The 19,952-nt window shown below is 35.1% G+C and overlaps 1 non-coding gene across 1 annotated transcript; it reads left to right on the forward strand.

The window, feature by feature from the left end:
• The first annotated feature begins 17,968 nt into the window (after positions 1 to 17,968).
• LOC128279726 (small nucleolar RNA R71) lies at positions 17,969 to 18,075 on the forward strand. Its single transcript, XR_008269923.1, has one exon. It is a non-coding gene; the product is annotated as a small nucleolar RNA R71 (small nucleolar RNA).
• Positions 18,076 to 19,952: the final 1,877 nt, after the last annotated feature.

Here is a 19,952-nt window from a genome sequence, read left to right on the forward strand (position 1 = left end):
GGTTGCGGCACTAAACAGTATTTGCAGTAGAGCTGCCAATACAGTACACTTCCTCCAATCATAATAAAACCCAACCCCATGCAACACATCATGCATCATGTCATGTCATGTCATAATATCATGTATGTACTCAATACGTCTAAAATGGCATGTTTAATTACAATCATACATCACATAGGGGCAAAATAGTCTTTTTATCACATAGGGGCATAATAGTCATTTTATCAATTAGAGGGTCTAGGTAAACTTATCGACCCAACAGTAGGTCCACAGTCGTCTCAGGCGACCCGTGCAACCTTAACAGTCCAACAGTGAAAATGGGCCCAAGGCCCATATTGTGGGACCATGTGGGCCCACACGAGCCATGATGGCCATGGCCATGTGTATTACACAGCCTGGACCAATAATTTCCACTCATCCGTGTAATTTACCAGTGTGGGGCCCACAAGTCTACGGGGCCCACAGCCCAATTCTGCCTATTATGGCCCAATACAACCTCAACCCACAAAATCGCTTTGCGGCCTTGTTGACAATATGCCCATGTTTAATCACATGGCCCACCTACACGGTCGCAAGCACGCCCGTGTGGCATCAACATTCACTCATTCTGGCTTTTTGCCGATTTCTATAGTCGGAGTTGCGTTTGTACACACCTTGTTTATGAAAATGCGCAAATAGCCCACGAGCACCAAAACCTGTATTCAATCAAGACATTCTATTAATAATTTGACAATAGGGTTAGACAACCCCTCTTAGCACTTATCCCAAAATATTAATTATTACTTGCCTTGATTGAACGAATGTGGCTTAGCCCACTTAAACTGCCGACAAAGATTTATTACAAGCTCTTTAACGAATATTTGTATTACAACCGAATTCTATTAATCATTATTTCTCATACACATAGCTTGAAACAAACGCATACCAACTTAAAGAAAACACAGAACTAAAGATAAGGGAATGAGGCAATCGGCCTACACCCAAAAACACAAGCCAAAGCACCAGAGTTGAACATGTGAAAACTAAGGACAAAGTTACCTTTGATCAAGTGAAGAGAGAGGTTTTGATCGCTTCAATACCAGTGAATAATCCTTCACTTCTCAAAAAGTTCCAGAAACTAAAAGGAACACAACAAATAAGAAAGAGAGGAAGAGATTCGGCAATGAAAGAGAGGATGAGATGGATGGAAAACAAGCAAGGTTCGGCTACAAAGTGAGAAGGTATTCGGCCACAACAAAATAAGATAAAGAGAGAAGAAAAAAGGGAGTATTCGGCCAAAACAAAAACCGATAGAGAGACGAAGAATTGGGAATTTATAAATGAAAAGAATTGCAAGGAAAAACCAAGTTGAAAAAAAAAAACGAGAACGAGAGATACAAGCAATAACCCTAGCACAACTTGGCCACCAAAAGTGAAAACCAAAATTGCCAGAAACTGAAAACTGGAGAGAACAACCAACCTTAGCCGAAATTTTTGAGTGCCCAGAATTCAAATTCAGTACCAACACTCTCTCTCACTTCAACTTCCCAAAATTTTCTCCCTACAACCCTCCATACCGTCCACCCCTCCCTCAACCACTTAATTCAAATTCCACTCAAACACTTTAGTGTTTTGGTCAAACACAACTCTTTCACTGCATCAGTAGCAAAATAAAACACTCCCACAGCTAAAAGCAGGACTTGAACCTCAGACCTTAGGGAACAATAACGCGCCACCTATCCCCAAGACCAGCAGGCCTTTTCTGACATAAAATACCCTTATTTATTTAAAAGCCTACTGACTAAAGACAGGGTTATTCATTTAAAAACTAAAACTTTTACTTAAGCCAAAGCTTGAACCCAATACTTCTCAGACTCTTCCCAGGTCACTTAACCACTAAAGTAGACATGCATTTGTGTGCTACACAACCATAAAAAAATAAATACTTAGAATTCTTGGGGCATTACATCGGCAGACATCGAAGAAATCACAACAGGTAACTCACTCGACTCATCTGAATCAATCCAAAGAGTTTCACCATTTTCACATTTTAGTTCAATAATCTTTCTTTTACAGTTCACAATGGCATCATGTAGTGTCAACCAATCCATGCCCAAAATAACATCAAATTTATCAAATGGCAACAACATTAAATCAGCCGAAAAATAGTGACCTCGAACTATCAAGGGACAATTCTTGCAAACTCTATCAACTAGTACATGTTTGCCTAAAGGGGTTGACACTCTAATCACAAACTCAGTAAACTCAATAGGCAAGCTCTTACTAGTTACCAAATTCATACAAACATAAGAATGGGTTGATCCAAGATCAATTAATGCAACTACATTAGTATTATAAAGAGAAAAAGTACCAATGATAACGTCGAGAGATGTCATTTTTTCGCGAGCACCTTTACTTTCTCACAGCTGAATCCTTCGTCACACCTTTACTACTAGTTCCATTTCCGATATTCATCGGTGGCCTACCCCTGTTAGTTGTATTACTCGACCTCTCACTCTAAAATTTTTCTTTCTCAACCATTTCAGGGCAATCTCGAATAAAATGCTCTCAAGAACCACACTTGAAACAAGCCCGGTCGTTCATTCTACACTCACCAGGATGTCTTCTTCCACAATGCTGACATTTAGGTCTATTAGACTTTATATTACCCACACTTGCGACTGAAGTAGCTTGAGATTTAACACTCGAGTATGGCTTCCCGCGGTCTCGGTGCGAATACCCAGCTAATACATTCGAACGGGAATGCATTTCCTTAGACTTCTTTGACTGAGATCGAAATGACTTACTTGTCAGTCTTTTCTTCGAATCTCTAGCTTCACAATCAGCTTTCCTCTTCTCTTTATTCAACTCTTCGGCTTTACAAGCTCACTCGACTAATACCGGAAATTCTTTCAACTCTAAGATTCCAACTAACACACGGATATCCTTATTCAATCCACCCTCAAACTTCTTGCACATGATAGCCTTGGTGGAAGCACACTCTCAAGCATATTTACTAAGTCTAACAAATTTTCACTCATATTCTGTCATCGACATCTGACCCTGTTTCAGCTCAAGGAATTCCTTACGTTTCTGATCGATGAACCACTGACTAATATATTTCTTTCGAAATTCCTCTTGAAAGAATTCCCATGTAATCCTCCCTCTCGGTACCACCGATACTAGTGTATTCTACCAGTGATATGTAGAATCTCTCAAAAGTGAGATGGCATATTTTAAACATTCATCTGGTGTACAGGACAACTCATCAAAAACCCTAAGGGAGTTTTCGAGCTAAAACTCAGCTCTCTAGGGATCATCATCCACATTAGTTCTGAAATCTTATCAACTAGGGGCTTGTTCATTCTTACAAATCCCATACAATGTGGAGCTACAGGAATCGGTCGAGGAATAGGTGTGGGTAGAGGAGGTTAGGCATTCAGATTTGTTCGAACAAACTCTATATACCACTCGTTCATCATATGGAGACAGGCTTCCCCAGACCCTTCTCCCTGACCAACTGTTTGAGGTCTACAATCTGACAGCGCTACCCCTTGAACGGGTGCCAGTGCATTACTTTCAACGTCATCAACCTCAGCTCGATTGGCATCCATTTACTATACGGAAATACAATTTAAAATTGCCAGGAGTCATCACACTATCACAGTTCATTTATGACATGTATAGCTAGACTTCTTACACACACTATGTTGGTCCGAGAATCGACTAAATCGTAGCTCTGAAACCACTAAATGTAACACCCCTTACCCGTGTTCGACGTTGGAATAGGGTACGAGGTATTACCGAACTTATACACAAGCAATCATACAAAACTAAGACGTAAATTTCTATCCAAAATTAAAACTTTTCACATACATTCATATCATCCCTAAAATGAGCCCACGAGACCCAAAACATACATTGGAAGCGGTTTAGGACTAAACTGAGAATTTTAGAAAATTTCACAACACTTAGAAAATTTTTCATGTTTTTAGAGCCACACGGGCCACTCCCGTGTGGTCACACGCGCCCGTGCCCCTAACTTGTTTAACTCTCTGTTTGTCACCTAAGAACAAATTAAAGTCACACGGCCAAGTCACATGCATGTGTGTTAGGCCGTGTGGTCAATTTAAAAATTATAATTTTTCACAAATTAGGTGAAGACTTCACAAGCCCAGGGCACATGCCCGTGCTTGAGGCCGTGTCATCCACATGGCTGAGACACACGCCCGTGTCTCTGCCTGTGTACTCAATTCTGAGCATTCTGTTTTACTACAATTAAGGTGTAAGGGACACACAGCCAGAACACACGCCCATAGGGCAAATCTTGTGTGTCACACATGGCCTAGACACACGCCTGTGTGTCTACCCGTGTGGAAAAAAAATAAGGCTATTTACCAAGCCATTTTGTCACCCTTTAATGCACTTACCTACATAACAAAACATAACACCAATCCAAGCAATTACATTCAACCAATTCAACCACAATCAAGACATCCACACATCATTCACATGCTACCATTTATCACATACAAGCATCACATACATGTCAACTTAAACTAATATTAGCCAAATTTTAATGGCCATTTACAAAATGAATTATCAACCAACAGGAGCCAACAAACTTGGCCAAATCAATTATGACTCATAACAAAAGGATCAAGTCCTTGTACATGCCATAACTCAAAATATTGAATTCATTGGTACCCAAAATAATAAGTTGATAGTGTGATGGAGTTTCCAATGATCCCCAAATTTTAGCTACCTTGGTGACACTATAAGATAAGGGAAAAGAAAGGGGAGTAAGCTTTAAAGCTTAGTAAGTTCCTATGCAAATAATAAGCATCATAAACACATATTTAACATATAATTAACATGAGATAAATTAACATAAATGTTATTATAAATCTCATAGTCAAACTTACACAAATAAATTTATCGAGGGTTCATCACATATCTAGCTCATTACGTATGAGTTTTACGTACATACCTAGGTCATTTTGAATTGGATTTACACACAATTCATCTTTGACATACTCATTAATATACCCATTGAACTACTTGGAATACTAAAGGATACTCGGGAGTTCCATACACACGGTACCATACTAATGCCACATCCCAGATATGGTCTCACATGTAATCTCGTATCGATGCCAATAGCCCAGCTATGGTCTTACACGAAATCTCATGTCGATGCCATATCCTAGATATGGTCTTACACGTGGTCTCATATTGATGCCATATCCCATATATGGTCTTACATCTAGTCTCATTAACCCTATTGTCATGAAATTTGAATCCTATCTATTCCTAAGGTTCAACCGGGATCTCACGCTTGTCAAAAATTTGTTGAATACATTCAAGGGTTAATCAACATTCATACGATAATAAAGCATTTCAAACATAATTAAAATAATGCATTATTTACATACGAACTTACATCGGTACAAAATAGTAGAAATGGGACCTAATCCTCAAACATTTTGTTTTTCCCTCGATCTAGGTTCGAATCTTGTTTCTCTTGATCTATAATAGCAAATTTAACTCATTTATTATTCGCATTACTCATTTTAGTTCAAAAATCACATTATGGAAATATTACATTTTTCCTATAAACTTTAACATTTTTACATTTTGGTCCCTAGGCTCGTAAATTGAAATGGATTCAATTTCTTTGATTTCTAAGCCTAACCGAACCTCTTTCATGCTATAACAGTCCACATTTTCCATTCTTTCACATTTTTACTACTCATTTTATAACTTTTTACAAACAGGTCCTTTTAGGCATTTTCATCGAAAATCACTTAGCAAAAGTCATTTTTCAAACATCAAACTTGCATAATCTACCATTAAACATCAAAATACACACATGTCTAACACGGGTCAAACCTTATACCTTAATCATTTCTCAAATTAATGGTAGAAATGGGTAGATTGAGTGATAATGACTTCAAAAATGTAAAGAGCATTAAAAACGGGACAAGAATGAACTTACAATCGAGCTTGAAAAGTGGAAAAACCCTAGGTATGTCTTCTCCCTTCAATTTTTGGCCAAGCAAGAAGAAGATGGACTAAATTTTGCTTTCATTTTACTTATTTTTTCTTTAATTGACAAATTACCAAAATGCTTTTTTTACAAAACATGAAATTTCTCTTACCTCATGTCTATTTTTTTCCAACTTAAAGTAAAATGGTCTAATTACCTTCTAAGGACCTTCAATTTAAAATTTCATAGCAATTAGACACCTCTAGCATGTAGAACTCAACTTTTACACTTTTTACAATTTAGTCCTTTTTGCTAAATTGAGTGCTCAAACGTCAAAATTTTCGAACGAAATTTTCACAAAATCATTCCATAAAACTGTAGGCCATAAAAATGTAATAAAAACAAGTTCTACTACGTCAAATTCGTGGTCCCAAAACCACTGTTCCGACTAGGCCCAAAATCGAGTTGTACAATACCGCTTTTAACCTGTCTCAGATCATTTTCATCTTTATTCAGTTTCAAAGAATCAAACCTCCTACATATATCTTTTTCTCACTGAGCTCAGTCCAAACCTATGTATTTTTGCACCTATGACCATATAAAACCTCATACGGTAAATTATATACTTGACTGTTAACTGTTATAATAAGAAAATTCAACCTAAGGCAAATACTTTTCTCAGTTATCTTCAAATTCAAGTACACAACATCAAAGCATATCTTCCAATATCTGAATCATATGTTCAGATTGATCATCCATCTGAAAATGAAATATGATACTAAAATGTAACCATATACCCAAAGTTTCTTGTAACTTATTTTAGAATCGGAATAAGAACTATAGATCTCTATCAGAAATAACAGAAGCTAGCACATCATATAATCTAACAATCTAAAAAGAATAGATCATTCAAGCAATCTATCAAGTTGGGAATCCACTCATACTAGGATGGAATGTGTAGGCTTCGTCAAACAATCGACAATTACTCAAATAGTATCTTTCTTTTTCATCGACAACGATAATTCCGATATAAAGTTCATGGTAACTTTGTCCCATTTCCATTTCGGTATTTTCACTGACTATACCCATCTTGAAAGTATCATCTCTATCTTGCTAATACATCCAACATTTAAATATAGATTCAGAAATGCAACATTTCATTCTGGGCTACCAGTACATCTTTTTCAATTCGTTATGCATTTTATCATTTCTCAAATAAACAAACATAGTACCACTATGATCATTCATGTAGAATTTTCTGCATAAACTCCAAATTCTCCAGTACCCAGACTCTATCTCAGAATAACAGACAATCATCAAATTCAAATCTGCTATCTTGATTCAATAATTATTTCATTCTATACCCGTTTAACTTACAACTCATTATCACTTTTCTGAGTTTCACTGTTTTGATGTAGAAACATCAGTTTAGCTCTATACTCAACTAAAATTAAGCTATTATTAGACAATCATAATCGGAATCCATGGCTTGCAAAGTATACAGAGATTTTCTACTCAGAATATTTGTAACCACATTCATTTTCCAAGTGATATACAATTATCAAATCATAATCTTTCAACATTTCAAACTATATACGCTATCTCAGATTCAAATTTTTTATTAACATTAGATACTTCAAACTTTTATAGTCAGTGAATATATGACATTTCTCACCAAACAAGTAATGTTGTCAGATTTCAATACAAAAAACAATAGCAGGCAAATTTTTGATCATGTATCGAGTAATTCTTTCCATGTGGTTTTTAACTGTCTGAAAGTACAGGTAATAGCCTTACTGCATCAAACATAATCTAATCCCATTCAATAATACATCTCTGTAATAACTATAATGCTCAGGTTTGTGCAAGTGTACACAGTCGTTATCAAGTAATAAGTAAGTACTGAGTTATCGTCTTTACAGGGATTTTATTTGTGCTAAGTCACTTAATTTGTAAAATTATATTAACAATTTGATAAATAAAAGCAATATAATTGAGAAGTGATGAAAAACTAAGTATATGAAACTAAATGCAATGATCCCTAATGCAATTTATCCTAAGTATGCAAACCATATGAATAAAATAGATTTTAGCAGAATTAACACAATAAGCAACAATTATAACATGAATAAGGTAGGACAATTACTTTAATTAAACTCAAATTGTTATCAACATGCTTATCAATATTAGGAAAAAACATTCCATGGCAACTTAATATTTCGTGAGTTTGGAAACCACATTTTTCTTTTTAGAATCCTTTACTTAGTAAATACACATTTTACTGATCCTTATTTACTAAGGGTTTCTTAGTATTCGTGCGAGGTAATAGGAATGTGTTAGGGTTGAAACAGTTTAATCACACAAATCTAAAAGCTATACAGATAACAGAGCCTGGTTAGTGTTGTTATGCAACCTGCAATTTAATCGGGTTAGGATTTAAATTGAGCATTCACATTTCAATTATGCGTCCATTAGCCGTCGTCTGGTTAAGATCGCTCAGTTAATTCAAGTGCACATATGAACGAAATACAGACTTGATTTTAATTGAAAACATGATCGATTGAAGCACAAACATCATAAGTATGAATCTAATAAATATTATTAAATCAAAGCAATCATCCTAGCTTAAATAAAATTAAGCTAACATTATTGTAAATAAGAACAAAGAACACATAGCAAACATCTTTAAATTAAATTAAAGAAAAGAAATATTAAACCCAATTCGGAGTGGCTATCACCCAAGACATTGACTGACAAAGATTAAACCCAATTTAGAGTGGCTATCACCCAAGACACAGACTGACGAGGCTCCTTCGTTCCTTTGCTTCGCTCCTTTGCTGATGACTCTCCAAGGGGGCCGACCAAGGGTTTTTTTTTAAGAGGATAATTTGCTAAAAATCCTTATGAAAAAATGATGATAGGCGTAAGGGGGAAAGAAAGCTAAAAGAGTTAAGAGAGAAGAGAATGATGAATGAGTGAGGGATGAATGAGGGATCACGGATAAATAAGAAATGGGGTCTTATTTATAGCTGTGGCAAAGGAGCTAGTTTGCTAAAAATAGGAATGTCCATCATTTGAAACTTCATCCAAGAGTGACCGGCCATGATTTGTAGGAGTGTGGCTGATTTTTGCTAGATTTAAGTGCAACAACATATCAGGACCAGGACTCGGTCAATTGCAAATCTTCGGGTAAATCTTCAATTTCTTCAACTCTTCAAGGACCTTGTGTAATTAAACCAAAATTTGATTTATGAACATCCACATGCAGTCAAATTTTGGGTTGACTTGGTCCTCCATTTGGATGGTTTTGTAATCAACATAAAGCTATCAGACCTGTCCAATAATAGTAGATAATTTAGAGGACCAAAGAATATAATTTTAACAACTTTAATTAATCAATTTACTTAATTAATTAAAACCTAATTTGTTAATGAAATATATTAAAATAAATTATTGAATATAACTTTATATTTTATTATTTAATTTAATCATGCATGGCCCACTTTATAGCTTAAAAATATAATATGCTTAAATTAATATAAAAGAAGCCATTTTCTGCATGAAAGCTATATAATAAAGCATAAAATCACATTTTAATAATTTCTATGTCCCAATTTCATATTTTCATATATTTCATTAACTTATTAAACAATTACTTGGTTTTAACAACAAATTTAAGTAACAAGGTGACAAATTATATAGGAAAAATCCTATATATTTTTCAGTTTACACACCCCCAAACTTAAATCATTACTCATCCCAAGTAATGTTCATGCATAGCACAAGATCTCGCTAAAGCAAAATTGCTAAAAGTCTAAGCAGCATCAATCCTTGCCCCATAATCATATATTAATAAATTCATTCTCACAGATCTCCTTTATTAACAAGTAAATCATACGCAAACATCTTGAAAATTTTATACTAAGTTTCAAGATATGGCAACATGAACCATAGTATGTATATATGTCACAGCCATAGATAACATTCTTTATTCAACATAATTTCTCCTCAATCAATCAAAACAATCATAAGGCTTATTTATGATATTTATATGTTGAACTCAGTACGTCCTCTCCACTAATGTAAGTGACATAATCATCAAATCCATAGGTCTTCTATAAGGTTGTAATTGGGTTCGGTTAGAGGTAAAGTTTTAAGTGATGGGACATTTTGGTTTCAAAATCTTAACCTTTAACTTTGTCTTGGATTTCTCAAAATTCTACCTTTTTCTTTAAGGATCCCTTATTTTGAACTCATGCTCATACATTTTTCTTTGTGGAAACTGAGCAAACTTTTCTTCCCTCTCTCTTTTTTTTTAAGCATGAGCACGTACATCCTCTGAAAATTTCCTCAAATGTCATTTACCAAGACAACTTTAGTTAAAAAGTGTGCACAAAATTAGGATAACTTCAAAAGATGGAGATATGGCTTGTAATGTAGGTTCATTGCAATAAACAGGGTTTTTAAGCTAAAAATTATAGTTTCAAGGGTCTAATATCATAAGGTGGGCTTGAAAAGGCTCAAACGATCCAAAGAAAATGGTGCTTATATCATCTTAGATTTTTATGTCTCCTAGGATTTTGCCTCAAGAAAGTTACTAAGTCAATTCTAAAGATATAAACCTTCATGCATGTCTAATCTCAAAAGAAACTAAGTTTTCATGCCAAACATTACCTAAGACTAAGATCATACAATCATTCCGTTCTTCATGATAACATACAATCACTTAGATAAAATCGTCATTCATGCTTGCATACAAGCTATCTCATTAACAAAGAATTTCTCTAAACATTCATTTATTAAAACATACTCATGAAAGAAATGATTTGAAACATACTTGAAAATTTTGAAGATTTTGAGCAATTATTTGCCTTAACCCCCCTTTAAAAAGAAGCAATGTCCTTATTGCAAGAATAATGTAATGAATGAAAACTGAACACCAGGTAGGGTTAAAAAGAAAGAGAGGTGAGTCATTAAGACTACTTAAATACCAAGTCTTTCTTCATAATCCAATCCTAGACATGTTCATTCCCATTACCATATCAGTTGGTCTTTTTGTTTTTAAAGAAGCATTTATTCATGCTTGCTATGTTTTATTTTGCAGAAATTAAATCCTAGTTACTAAAGAAACAAATTCCTAAAGAGCTAAAATAAATAAATAAAAAGACAAGAATCCACCCTTTTATTTTTCTAACTCATTCCCTTTGTCTTTTTAGCTCCTTCTCCGCTTGTATAATCAGTATCTTCCGTCCATGTCTCAAAGATAACATTTGGGAACTCAGGAACAAAAGCGTTAGAAATATTCTTAAAAGTATTTTGAATCGAATCATCTCTAAGTTTTGCATATTTCCAGTAAGTTTGTTGTTGATTATGCATGAACTTGCACATATCCATCAATTTTGACAAATCTGATTTCCTTGAAGTACTTGTAGAAGTTGGCATGGGAGTTGTATATTCAGGTTCAACATTTAGCTTGACTAGTTCTTCTTATGGCTCAACCCTTGGTTCAGGGTTTTCAGATCCTTCAACTGGTTTAGGACTGTTTGGTTCCTTATCAGATTCTTCTTTTTCAGTGTCTATAACTGATTCAGTTTTAGTTTCATTTGTTGACTCCTCAGTATCTGGTTCAGTTGGTTCTTCTTGCGCACCTTAATTCAGCTCATGCACCTTCTCTACTAACCTGTCAAGATCATGACTTGTAATGCACCCTTGGACATATTGCCCCTTCAAATTCACTTGTGTTTTAGCACTGGCCCTTAAGCAATGTAAAGTGATTAGTGATGGGAAATAAACACTTCCTGTCTTCTTTTTAGCACAGTCATAAATCTTCTTGAGAATAAGTTCCCCAACATTAATGGACTTTTCTGTCAAGATTACATATAACAAGAGCATTCGCTCCATCGAGAAGGTGGAACTATGTGAGATAGGCATAAAACTATAGTGAATAAAATAAAACCATACCTTTACTATTGGTTTTAGGTATTCCCTTTAGCAAGAATGGCTCCTATACTTTCTTATAATCCATTGAGATCCCGGATTTGTCAAAACGTCAAGTACTTGTTGAAGAAAATCCCAATTTATGTTGTTCATCATAGGGTAGTACTCATCTTCTTCAACATCAGGTAAGTCAAACAAATCATTGATGGATTTAGAAGTAAGAGGTACCTTTTTCTTCCGAACAATAACCTCAGTAGCATCTTGTGTGGTCAAACTTGCATAAAACTCTCGGACTGGTTCATCATTGGGAAGTGAACGAGCAACACAAAATCATTCCCACTTGAGATTATTGATTGTATTTCTGATTGGCAGAGGGACAACCATCAAATCATTACTCTTCAAATTAAAACCTTTTTCCAGCATCATAGGTTGATGCTTGAAAATTGAATCAAATATCTTTTTTACTTCTTTATCGATCACAGTCGAGTTTTCAGGAGTAGTCTTCGACGATCTAGTTCTTTTGCAAGATATGGTATTTTTCCAAAAATTCGACAAAGTTCTGCATACAAGGGAAGAAGAGAAATTGGCAAGTGGGTTTGCTTCGACGAACCTTAAGAAAGCGAAGATGTTGTGGCGGCAAAGGCAACGTACAACAGCAATGGTGGTGTGAGACGGTAATAGCGGCTTCGTGTGGCAATAATGTTGATGCTCTAGTGATTCTCTTTGTGGCAGCACTAGGTGGTTTCAGCAAAAGAAAAGAAATAAAGTAGGGGTTTCATTTGGTATTTGAGGCTAGCGGCGCAAGAAAGAAGTTTAGGGATTTTTAGGGTTAAGCAAATTGCTTTAAGGGATATAAAAATTAGTAGAATGAAGAAGGGTTTATATAGGGAAAACTAGGGCAACATGTAGCAAAAATTTAGCTACATTAAGGTTACTTGGGTTGCAAGCAATAGAAGTGGCAGCAATAGGTGTGGATTTTTCCCTCCTATCTGCTATCTTGGCCTCAAATTCAGACTATATATACAAACTTATTCAACAAAGAGAAACTAATTAGTACTTGGGCCAAATTTGACCCCCTTTATTAATATAAATATTTTAAATTAAACAAACTAAATTAAACTAGAAAGAAAAAAAATTAAATCTTAATTAGAAAATTTCTTCTTAACAAATTACATTAAATTAATTCCCAGGAAAGGTTGGAAGGGTCACAGCGGTTTCGCTTAAGTTCCAATCTCCTTAGATAGAATTAATTAAATGTACTAAATTAAGAAAATAATTTCTAATTATTTGTTTATTTACAAAATGAGTGCATAAAAAATCAAGGGTCTGTTAATTTGAACGAGGATTCAACTCGCTCAACGTCACCATCCCAATAATGATTGAGACGTTGACCACTAACTTTAAACGTACCTCCATAATTGTCGTATAATTCAATGGCTCCATAAGGATAAACTCGATAGATGGTATATGGTCCTTTCCATTGGGATTTCAACTTCCCAGGAAATAACTTCAACCTTGAATTAAACAAAAAAGCCTTCTGGCCTTTTTTAAACTCGCGAGGTTGTATATGAATATCGTGCCATCTTTTTTATCTTTCTTTACACATTTTGGCATTCTCATTGGAAAACAGCATCAACTCTTCCAACTCATCCAGTTGTAACATCCTTCTCTCACCTGCTTGCTTAAGATCAAAATTCAACTTCTTCAAAGCCCAATGAGCTCTATTTTCCAACTCTAATGGCAAATGACATGCTTCCCAAAAACCAACCGATAAGAAGTCATTCCTAACAGTGTCTTAAATGTTGTTCGATAGGCCCATAATGTATCATCGAGCCTTCAAGACCAATCTTTTCTGTGAGGGCGTATTACCTTTTCAAGGATACCTTTGATTTTACGGTTCACTCTTTCAACTTCCCCATTAGACTGAGGGTGATAGGCAGTAGAAATCTTATGCTTCACATCATATTTATCAAGCAACCACTTAAGCCATTTGTTCACAAAGTGAGAACCTTCATCACTAATAATAGCTCTTGGTGTCCCAAATCGTGTAAACAGATGCTTATGTAGGAATCGCATGACTACTTTAGCATCATTTGTAGGGTATGCTTTTGCTTCAACCCATTTGGACACATAATACACAATAACTAAGATGTCTTTGTTCCCATACAAAGAAGGAAATGGTCCTAAGAAGTCAATGCCCCATACGTCGAATAATTCAATCTCCAAAATATTTTTAAGGGCATTTCATTCCTCTGTGATATATTTTCAGTTCTTTGACAATTATTGCTATTCTTCACATAAACATAAGAATCTTTAAATAATGTAGGCCAAAAGAAACCTGCTTGCAAAATCTTTGGTGCAGTATGTGCACCACCAAAGTGTCCCCCACTTTAAATTTTCAGCTACACACTTTCGGATTATATTATATGCACACAGTTTAAACAAGAACGGGTCCTCCTCGAAATAATACTGAGTATCATTAAGAAATTTCTTCCTTTGTTGGTATGCCATTTCTTAAGGAACTATTCCACATGCAAGATAATTGGAAAAATCAGCAAACCAAGGTGTTTCATGAATTCAATTCACCTAAAATAAGTGCTCATCTGGGAAATTCTCGTTGATAGGCACATGTGATCGAGTTGCCTCATCTTGCTCCAACCTCGATAGATGATCAGCTACTTGATTTTCAACACCTTTTCTGTCTTGGATCTCAAGGTCAAATTCTTGGAGTAAAAGTATCCAATGAATTGGCCTCGGTTTCGCATCTTTCATTGTAAGAAAGTATTTAATGGCGATATGGTCAGTAAATACTTTAACTTTGGTACCTATAAGATATCAACAGAATTTGTCAAAAGCAAAAACTATAGCAAATAGTTCCTTTTCAGTTACCGTATAATTGAGTTGGGCTCTCGTCAAGGTTCTACTTGCATAGTAAATGGGTAGAACACTTTATTTTTTCTTTGACCTATCACAACTCCAATAGCATAATCACTTACATTGTACATCAACTCAAAAGGTGTGCTCCAATCGGGTGTAATGATTATTGGGGCTGAGATTAACCGTTTTTTCAGCTTTTCAAAAGTTTCTAAACATGCTTTGTTAAAATCAAACACTGCATCTTTCTCTAATAACAAACACAACGGTTTAGAAATTTTCAAAAAATCATTGATAAACTTTCAGTAAAAACTGGCATGGCCTAAGAAACTTCTGACTCCTTTCACATTCATTGAGGCCGGTAATCTTTCAATTACGTCCACCTTTGCTTTGTCGACTTCAATTTCTTTCTTTGAAATTCTATGCCCTAAGACAATCCCTTCCTTAACAATCAAATGATATTTCTCCCAGTTAAGGACAAGATCCGTCTCTTTGCATCTCTTCAATACCTTAGCCAAATTACTCAAACAAATATCATAAATGTTACCGAAAACAGGAAAATCATCCATGAAAACCTCAACAAAATTTTCAACCATATTAGTGAATACTGCCATTATGCATCATTGAAAGGTTGCAGGTCCATTGCATAAACCAAAAGGTATTCGCATAAAAGCAAACATACCGTACTGACAAGTAAAGATTGTTTTATGTTGGTTTTCTGGAGCTACAACTATTTGGTTATATCCCGAATAACCATCTACAAAATAATATAATTTATTACTTGCCAGTCCATCTAACATTTAATCCATAAAAGGCTACGGAAAATGGTCCTTCCGAGTGGCTTTATTTAGCTTTCTGTAGTTAACACAAATTCTCCAATCAGTAACAGTTCTTGTTGGGATCAATTCGTTACACTTATTCTCAACAATCGTAATTCAACCTTTCTTTGGCACACACTGCACAGACTTACCCACGAACTATCTGAAATAGGATAGATGATTCATGCATCTAGCCATTTGATCACTTACTTTCTCACAACTTCTTTCATAATGGGATTTAGCCTCCTTTGCCCATCAATTCGAACCTTTTCACCTTCATCTAGAATAGTTTTGTGCATGCAAAATGAAGGGCTTATACCTCAAATATCAGTTATGGTCCAACCAATTTCTTTCTTAAATTTCTTTAGAACAACAATTAGTTGCTCCTCTTGATCTTTCGTCAGTTCTGCTAAAATAATCACAAGCAAAGTAGAACAGTCACCTAAATAAACATATTTCAAATGGGAAGGAAGTACCTTTAGTTCGAGTGTAGGTGGTTCTTCGATTGACAATTTGGGTTGCACAAATTCTCTGACTTCCAGCTCCAATGGTTCAAACCATGTGGATTGAATAAAATTTCTCAGATTGGCTTCCACCAGAACCATGTTTTCTTCACTTTCTTCATCTTCTAAAGGGTCAAACCCTAAGGTTTTCTCCAATGGATCTTCCTCAAATTTGCTTTCCATAGAAATAAAGGTTTCTAGCTCTTCCATAACTGAACACTCTTCTGTCGGATCGAGAAATTTCATCGCTTTAAGAATGTTAAAAGTTACCTGATCGTCTTGAACTCGCATGGTGAGTTCGCCTTTTTGCACATCAATTAACATTCTTCCCGTGGCTAGGAAAGGTCTCCCAAGGATAATTGGCACTTCCTTATCTACTTCAAAATCTAGAATAATGAAATCAGTAGGAAAAATAAATTTATCGACTCTTACCAAAACATCCTCGATCTTTCCTTCGGGGTATGCTAAAGATTGATCTGCTAGCTAGAGCGTCACAGTTGTAGGTCATACTTCTCCTATCCCTAGAATCTTGAAAATAGACATAGGCATCAAGTTGATACTTGTTTCTAAGTCACACAAAGCTTTACCACAATAAGACTCACCAATGTTACAGGGTATCGTAAAGCTTCCTGGATCCTTCAATTTTAGTGGCAGCTTGTTCTGTAAGAATGCACTGCACTCCTTTGTCAAGGCCACAGTCTCATACTCACTCAGTCGTTTCTTCTTGGATAGTACATCCTTCATAAACTTCACATAATTCGGAATTTGTTCTAAAGCCTCCACCAATGGAATATTGATATGTAATTACTTCAGAACATCCAAAAACTTCTTGAATTGTACCTCTTGCTTTTGCTTGTGTTGCTGCAATATTTGTGGATATGGAGGTGATGGAACATCCGGTTGAACCAGAAAACTTTTCTGAGTAGGTAAATTTGCATCGAAAAAAGATGTTAAAGTATCTGAATTCAGTAAGTGAGGATTTACCTTGTCAGTCTTTGTAGATTCTGATTCCTTTGTTGATTCTTCTCCATGGGCTTATCTTCGACCTTAATCAATCGGTGTTCCAGAATTTTATCACTTCGCAATACCACTACCTTGATATGTTATTTACCCAAATTTCTTGGATTCTCAGTATCGCTCGAAAAGGTTCCTTGCAGTCTATTACAAAGCTTCGTAGCTAACTCACCCATTTGGTTTTCCAAATTTTTCAGTGTTAGTGCTTGGCTTTAGATCAAAGTGTCATTCTTTTCCATGTACGCTTTCAACAAGTGCTCCAAACTGTTTGTTGCCTTAGCTTGAGGTGGTTTTGGAGCTTTCTAATTAAACCTTTGAGATTGGTTGAGTCTATGTTGCATAAAGTTATTGTTTGGTCCATTTCCTTAGTTGCTGCAAGAAAAGTTAGGGTGATTATGTCATGAACGACTATAGAAGTTGGACTGGGGTTCTTTTCCACTCCTATTTTGGTGTTGGTTCCCCACATAGTACACTGACTTGGGATTCAATGGGCAATTCTTGAAAGAATGACCATCCCTACATTACACATAGGAAACTACTTCAAACAGACTTAGTGGCTGAACTGCAAAATTATTAGCACTATTAGTGGTAAACTGCTTTAACATAGAGAAAATAGATGATACCAGAGCTAATAACGAAGTGAGAGCATCAACTTCATGAACTCCAGCAATACGTCTTCCTGAAGCTGTTCGATTTGTTGGGCATTTATAATTGTTGCTTGCGATCCTCTCAATGATCTCATAAGCCTCATTAAAGACTGAGACAAAATTTCACCATTCGCAAAAGCATCTACCATTAATCCTATATGTGCATTGAAACCATTATAGAATGTCTCTAACTGGATACAATGAGGAATTCCATGATGAGGACACTTACGAAGTAACTCCTTGAATCGCTCCCAAGCCTCATACAAAGAATCATCATCTAATTGTTGGAAAGTTGTGATCTTATTCCTCAACTTAGCATTCCTGCTAAGCGGGAAATACTTAACCAAAAATCTCTCTACTAATTCTTACCATGTAGATATGGAACTTGGTGGCAATGAATTGAGCCATGCTCGTGCTCGATCTCGTAACGAGTATGGAAACAACTTCAACCTCAGTGTGTCTTCAGTCACACTGACTATCTTGAATGAATCAGTCACCTCCATAAACAATTGAAGGTGGAGATATGGATCCTCTGTGGGCATACCACTAAATTGGCCCACCGTTTGTAGCATTTGAAACATCACTGGTTTCAATTTGAATTGGGTTGCTTCAATATCTGGCCTTCTCATTCCTGGATTTAACTCATTGAAAAGCAACACAGCATATTGTCTGATGCATCGATCCCTACCATCGGCAATGAGGATGGGATTTCATACATGATCGGCTTCATTACATTGGTCTTGATTCTAATTTCCAAGGTCCATCTCGACTTTTCTTTGAGCTATTCGTTCATGTCTTCTTTTTCTGAAACATTGCTCAATTTTAAGGTCTACAGGGAGTAAATTGATAATCTGATCTATGCTCATAAACACCTGAAAAGAAAATCACAAAATTAAAAAGAATAAGTTAGTACTGTTAGAAATAACCAAATTGAAAATAAATAATTTCACAAAGTATGACTATGGCAACAATTGACAACCCCCGAAAATGGCGCCAAAAACTTGTAATGCTTAGGTTTCTGCAAGTGTACACAGTCGTTATCAAGTAATAAATAAGTATCGAGTTATCGTCTCCACAGGGATTGTCTTTGTGCTAAGTCACTTAATTTGTAAAATTATATTAACAATTTGATAAATAAAAACAATATAATTGAGAAGTGATGAAAAATTAAGTATATGAAACTAAATGCAATGATCCCTAATGCAAATTTATCCTAAGTATACAAACTATGTGAATGAAATAGATTTTAGCAGAATTAACACAATAAGCAACAATTATAACATAAATAACTAGGAAAATTATTTAATTAAACTCAAATTATTATCAACATGCTTATCAATATTCGTAAAAAACATTCCATGGCAACTAGATCTTTCATGAGTTTGGAAACCACATTAGGTCCTTTCAAAATCCTTTACTTACTAAAAACGCATTTTACAGGCCACTACCCTAGGAAATACAAAAAAAAATACCAATATCGATGGGGACTGTGATCTGAAAATTTGATCCCTCCAAAATGTCAACAACAACGATCTACAAAACAATCCACCAGAACAAATAAGCTTATAGAGCTTAGTAAAAACATAGTATATCATTTAATCTAACAATGAATTAAATATGATTTAGAATTACCAAAATCTAAACAAAGGTACAGAAGTACAAACAGGGGCATGTATGTGCAATTCATCATTATTCTTCTAAAAATGTAATAATTAAGGCATCATAATACAAGTACACAAATAGAAATTCATTACGAACTAAAACACTATGAACTTACCTTGAAATTAAAGCATAGAAACAGAATTGACTAATCTGAGGCTTTAGCTTTTCCTCAATCTAAATCTGTTCATGGTCTATCTTGATCTAAATAGAAAATTTTAATTCATTTAATAACCCTAGAATTCAATTTAGTCCACATTTCATATTTTTACAAAAATTACTATTTTGCCCCTAATATTTTAACTTTTCACAATGTAGTCCTTAAGTTAATAAATTGAACTCTAAGCATTTTCATCCTTTCCTCAAGCTAGCTTATTTTTCTAAGGACCTATATCAACTCATACAAACCATCATTTCACATATTTACCATGAAATTTCATCATTTTTACAAACAAGTCCCTATATGTCATTTTCATCCAAAATCACTTTACAAAACTAGTTTATTTATCAACAAGGACTCATAATATTCCAT

The sequence above is a fragment of the Gossypium arboreum genome, chromosome 8 (assembly GCF_025698485.1).
Source record: "Gossypium arboreum isolate Shixiya-1 chromosome 8, ASM2569848v2, whole genome shotgun sequence".
Taxonomy (NCBI): Eukaryota; Viridiplantae; Streptophyta; class Magnoliopsida; order Malvales; family Malvaceae; genus Gossypium; species Gossypium arboreum.